Source organism: Tenebrio molitor, chromosome 2 (assembly GCF_963966145.1).
Source record: "Tenebrio molitor chromosome 2, icTenMoli1.1, whole genome shotgun sequence".
Lineage (NCBI taxonomy): Eukaryota > Metazoa > Arthropoda > Insecta > Coleoptera > Tenebrionidae > Tenebrio > Tenebrio molitor.
Window position 1 is genome coordinate 15,420,800 of NC_091047.1, and position 6,000 is coordinate 15,426,799.

Here is a 6,000-nt window from a genome sequence, read left to right on the forward strand (position 1 = left end):
TACACGTGTATTATACGCTATTTTTTATTATACCTGCACTAGAATCTGAAAATTATAACAAAAAAGTGAATTTAAACACCTTTTTCGAAGTAATCTGTCATTAATCGTTGATATACAAATGATTAATTGTTGTTGTTTTGTTGCTATTGCTATTATAAATACATAGTATACTGGGTGCCCCAAAATTTGCGGAACAACTCAACAGAGCCGGAACATCTCAACGGGGCAATGTCAACTCATGTTAGAAAATAATGAGAAAAAATAATAAAAAAATCCTATACCTCTTAAATTTCATGATATGGGGGCTCAAAAGGTGCAGCTTTGATCTCATTTATTTTAAATATTAAAAAAGATTTTGACTATTTTTCTTTTACTAGCCAGTGGCATAATAATTCTGAACGATTGTGATCAGGTTTGCAATTATTTTTTTCATTACTTCCAGCATTTCCAAATAGTAATTTTATGTCCGTTTTACCACAAATAACGTACGGCAACATGGCTTTGATTTTTCTTTCTCATTTCCACGGATACATCAAAAATGAAATACATATATTTGCAGACTATTGGGATACATCGAATGTTTTTAAATGTTGCCACATTTAGTGTAACAAATAGGTCTATATCTTCGACAAAATAATTTTTTAAAACATTTTTACCTGATATTTTAATGATTACTTAACAACGTACTGCTAGTTGTTCCGCGAATTTTGGGGCACCCAGTATAAATGTGTATTTATTATTGTTCAAAATTTGTAGGTGAATTTGTTGTCACCTAAGCAATTTTAAAGCTCTAGTGATTTTGTACGCTTTTTAGTGTCAGAAAGAGATTATGATTTAGGTGCATATAATAAAAAACAATTTTTTGTCCAGAAGTTTGAATTCTAATTTTTCTCGAACTAGCAGTGTAGGAATAAGTACTTTCTCGTTGTCAGAACACTTATTGCTAGTATTGCTACACGAATATTGCAAAAAACGCAGTACAATTGCTGCATTTCTCTAACCAAATCAAAGGATTCTGTCTTTAGTACATATTTATTTTAGAAAACAGCCAACTTTTACCGTTATATAAACTGGTTTACGACATGAAAAGTATAATTTTTAGCATCCATCGAACATTACATTAGTTAAGAAGAATGTAATAAGTACGCAAGTTTATAATATTTTTCAGTTCAGAAATGTTGAAAATACGCTTTTTATGCGATCGTAAGAAGCGTTTTTATTGTAATAAAAAATTATGGAAGACTGTCGATGAAACAGAAAGCAAGCTTATGGTGATTTTATCCCGCTGGTTTAGGACATTTTTTCAGATGAACCTGCAAACCGTGGCTACTTATTGAGGCCGTAAAAATTGAATTTTATTGTTGAATGTAGTATTACCGGTTTATGCGGGTACTTAACCCGGCAAAGTAGAAAAGATTTATCTGAATCCGCCACCATGAACGTGCCCATTTACTAAAAAATGTGTAACCCACGTTGCAGTTGATCTATCTTTAAAAGCGGAGGACGGCAACGCTTTGAAATCTTCCCAAAAATAAAATACGCCGACTGTATGGTTGGGAGTACTAGGAAAGGACAACCCGGCCAGGCAATAACAGAACCGAAAAACCGGGCCTCAACAGACGACGAGCGAAAAAATCGAAGAAATTGAGAATTTCTCGACTTCATGAATCACCGAAGGAAGCATGTTGTGATTGCGCAGGTATTGTTTTTTTCCGTACATTCGATATTAATTAAAAGAATCTCAAAGTATAAAATATACCGACTATCGCTTCTTTGTAGATCGTTTGGTTTTCTACCTGGCTTCGGCAAGTTACCTGAATTTTGCCTCCGATCGGGTCGGTCTCTCTCGGTTATTATTTGTCTCTCTCCACTCTCTGACACTTGACAAGTTGCTTTTGAAATTTCAGTCTAGGCCTAGCCGATGCCGTTCGTTGGATATTGACGCTCGTCGGCACAGCGCTAAAGGAGATAGACTCGAATCCACCAGTGGGATGAAGAAAAATATCCACTTCCAGCTCTAATTTTCCGTCATTTAAATTCGCTCTGTAGTTGAACTTTGCATTTCCAATAAATTCCTTATCTTCAGGACATAACCGGCTGGTTTAAGCTCATTTTTTTGTACATAATTTTGTGTAGAAAAAAATATGACGTATGATGACGTATGCTGCTCGCGCCACTCAATAAATGTTAAATTAATAGCGGATTTTATCAACATTTGTAAAATCTAACCGCGATATGAACTAATTACTGTTGCGGTTAGTTTATAATGGTTATCCCAGAAATGGACTGAAAGGTACTTGGATTTTATTTACGTAACAATATCTAATTGTTGAAAAACTACCGTGCGATCAACATTTACTTAGATAAGGGGCGGCTATGACTTTGCCAGTCTCTTTCTTATCCTTGCTAACTTGTCGTTATTAATAAAATTTTAACGTAAAAATGGTTTTTATTAATTTTAATTCAGAACATAAAAGATTCATCACTGAATCTTACTTTATTCGTAATGGTGTTTTCAATTACGGAGTACCGACATACAGCGCTGTTGCCTGTTTGGCCGAGTTTCGTCGAAAATTTCCAAATTTTGCCTTCTTGGAGGCAGATTTCTTGAATGTTCTGAGAAATACGGTTAGAGTGTTTCGTGAAACTGGAAGTGTAGAACATAAGAACGGGACTGGGACGCTGGGAGGCCAATAGTACGGACTCCAGATGCCATAGCAAATGTTAGTCAACAAATAGAAAATAAAAATTGTTTTTATTTAAATAGAGTTTATCCGCTAGCAGACATACGTCCAATATCTCAGAGGCTTCTTTGATCTTAATAATTGTTGATCGCACCGTATAGCTAACATGGGATAAGAGCTCTGCCCACATTAATTAACTTACATATTTCAAAGTGAAAAGGTTATTTTTGAATAGTTTTTAATAAACTGAATTAAATCTTTTTCAAAAGCAGATATCTAAAAATATTGTTAGAAAACTTTAGTTTTAGTGGTAGTGACTCGGATACCATAAAATTCTATCATAATAAATGACAAATACGAAAGGTGAGCTTTCTAACAACTTTGTGTGAAAATATATTTTACTTTTTGGGGTATTTAAAAAATTTAAAAAAATATTGGAATAAGTATAATTTCAGGGTTACACAGAGGTCCCAAAATTCGTGGGACAACTCAACAGTACGTTGTTTAATAAAAATAAAAGAACATTTTAAAAAATCCATCTTCTTGGTTCTCGAAGATATTGATTTTTTCACTCTCCCGTCTATAAATTGATCGCTTAAATAAGACTCCACAAGGCTATCCGAAAAACCAAATGACTCTAATTCAATAAACAAGAGACCACGATCAATTCTGTGGAAGGCCCTCGAGAAATCCGTATAAACTATATCAACTTTTTTTTTATGCCAACCAAATAAAAAGAACCCCGGACTACGAAATTTGAAGAAAATCACAAACAATCACAGTGATATTGTTGATTTTAAGGAATACTGATTTTGAGTCATTTACGTTGGAATAATTTATAGGTGATTTCAAATGCAATGTTGCAAATGCTTTTTTCAGCTAAAATGAGTAAAATGCTGTACAAATGGCACAGTAAATATATAATTGCAAAGCGTACTATAATCTTTCAAAACTACCTATTATTCCATTGCCCTATAAAAAACAAATCGTCAAGAGTTTTTTCAGTAGTCAAAAAAATAAATGAGATCAAAAGCGTAACTTTTCTCTCTCTTCATTTTGTAGTATCAACTAACACCGTACAGTACCGAATTGTTCCGCCAATTCTATATGACATTTTAAGACTTCATTTAATATCGTAGACATCTGTCGAAAATCAAAACATTTTTTTTAAATTACCTTTTAAAAACTAAGGGGGTCATTCACGAAACTCGGTAAGGCTCGATAAGGCGTTGCAAATTCAAAACCATGACAACTGACATTGTTGAAGCATTGTATTTGCCGTTTCGTTAACGATTTGCAAATTTAAAAAGTTTCGTGAATCTCCCCCTAAGACAATTAAAATCTTACAAATACATTCGAAAAATTACGAAAAAGTTGTTAAAATGAATTTTATCTTTCAATCTAATATGGAAGTACGAAGGACATACGGAAAATTTTGAAAGAGTCATGGCTAGGAAGTCAAGTGTACGAGTATGTGGTAAGTAACACTATGCTGAAGTCGATAAAGTTTTATCACGGCGGCAATTGCCTACGAGTTGTCTGGTGCATTATCTTGGTGAAACAATATTTTATTTGTGATCATGCCAAATCTTTTTTTATTGTCTAACTGATTGAAAAAAAGATTAGTACCTAACCCCTGTGATGGCTTGAACTAATGAGAAATAATAAATTATAATTATTGTATGGAGTTCCAGAAAACTGACACGATTATTTTTCTAGCAAATTTGGCATGTTTCCACTGTTTTTATACTTTTTTTCGTTTTAAAATGCAGTGGTGCATCCTTGTATTAATAGTTAAAGTTTATGGAATCTTTCTCGAACGCTCAAATTTTCTTTCGCAGTTTTTAATCGAACACAATTACATATTTCTATTTCAAAGGCAACAAAGCTATTACAGCATTCATCTTACACGGACCTTTGTTATGAGTGTTATGTTATGTTATGACTTATGACTCTCTGTGCAAATTGTGATGCATCCGCTCAGGTAAAATTACTGAAATGCATATGGTTTCAACTAGATATGTCATGAAGTTTTAATCTTCTCTTTTTCTGCACAAATTAAATGATTTTGTTGATATTTGAAATGAATTACCTATTTTTGATCATGGTGTATGAATGATTAGACTCACCCAATTCATGTCTTTATCATCGGTCTTGATCTTAGCTGGGGTCATGTTTTTTTTAACTAAATATTTTACGTATTAGAACAGTAATCGATATTGTTCATTGTTTAGAAATTGCGTTAGCACGCTGATTTCAACATACTACTTAAAACAATTGTTAAAGATATAACCTTTAAAATTTTCATATAAATATTTTCTTCTACCTACTAACCATCACGGTTTAGTGTTGCCAAAATACTGTTCCTAATAAATATTAATATTGTCATAATAAAGAAATAACTGATATATTTGTATACCCGTTTTATTACCCAAAGTATTACCAACCGAAATTTTACATTAGCATTTAAAATGTCCTTTGATTTTGATACAATATGGTAAACTCATCTACCGAGCGCTACACCTTAAGAATTGAAGTTCACCTTTTATCAAATCTCGGTGAAATATTATAATATTTCTATTTATTTACTTATATTTCTAAGAAGTAAGTACGACAAACAATCAAAACAAATCAAAAATCAAGAATTGACCATGATTTATAATAAGAAAATGTGGCCTTTTATTTCTTAAATGAATTTTTGTGATTGTGATTGTTTATTTCTTGTGAACCGGAGAGTGCAATGCGGTTTTAAACCTTATGTCATCAAAGGGCTTAATGACATTTTCTAAAATGTTTTAATTGATAAGTACTGACATTCTTGCCCTTTTTTGTAGAAATCAGTTTTTGTCACACTCTACGAGGACATCCTTCAAACCATCCCTGATGAGTGATGTATGTAGTGACCACGATCAGCTTTTGATTTTTAATCTACTGTAGAGTGTAGATATCCCTGAACACGTTTTGCCGTAATTGCCTCCCCCTTAATTTTATTTTTTCTGAAACACCCATGGATCTAACGTCTGACAGAACTCATGGTATGATCACATAAATTACGTTAGGTTTCGAAGTTTCAAACTGCCTTCGTATATGTATTGAATAAATTAAGTTTTGGTTTGCAGTTAAGAGTTTGAAATAAAAACAAACATCAAACTTTCGTTATTATTGACCATATTTTGGAAAATTGATATGTAAATCGTAAGAAACGTTGAACCTCCGGTATGTCACCCAATTGTGCCGAAATTGGAGGACCGTGCAGATCATGAAAGTACCGTGACGTAAATCCACTGTGGTAACTTCCTGTAAAAAGTAGAGTGCA

General features: G+C 32.9%; 1 long non-coding RNA gene across 1 annotated transcript in view; it reads left to right on the top strand.

The window, feature by feature from the left end:
* The window catches only part of LOC138122651 (uncharacterized), a 63,732-nt gene extending 61,258 nt beyond the window's left edge, over positions 1-2,474 (top strand). Inside the window, exons 2-3 of the long non-coding RNA XR_011156573.1 lie at positions 1,480-1,699; positions 1,780-2,474. This is a non-coding gene — a long non-coding RNA (uncharacterized lncRNA). The remainder of the gene's footprint in view (positions 1-1,479; positions 1,700-1,779) is intronic.
* The last annotated feature ends 3,526 nt before the right edge of the window (positions 2,475-6,000 follow it).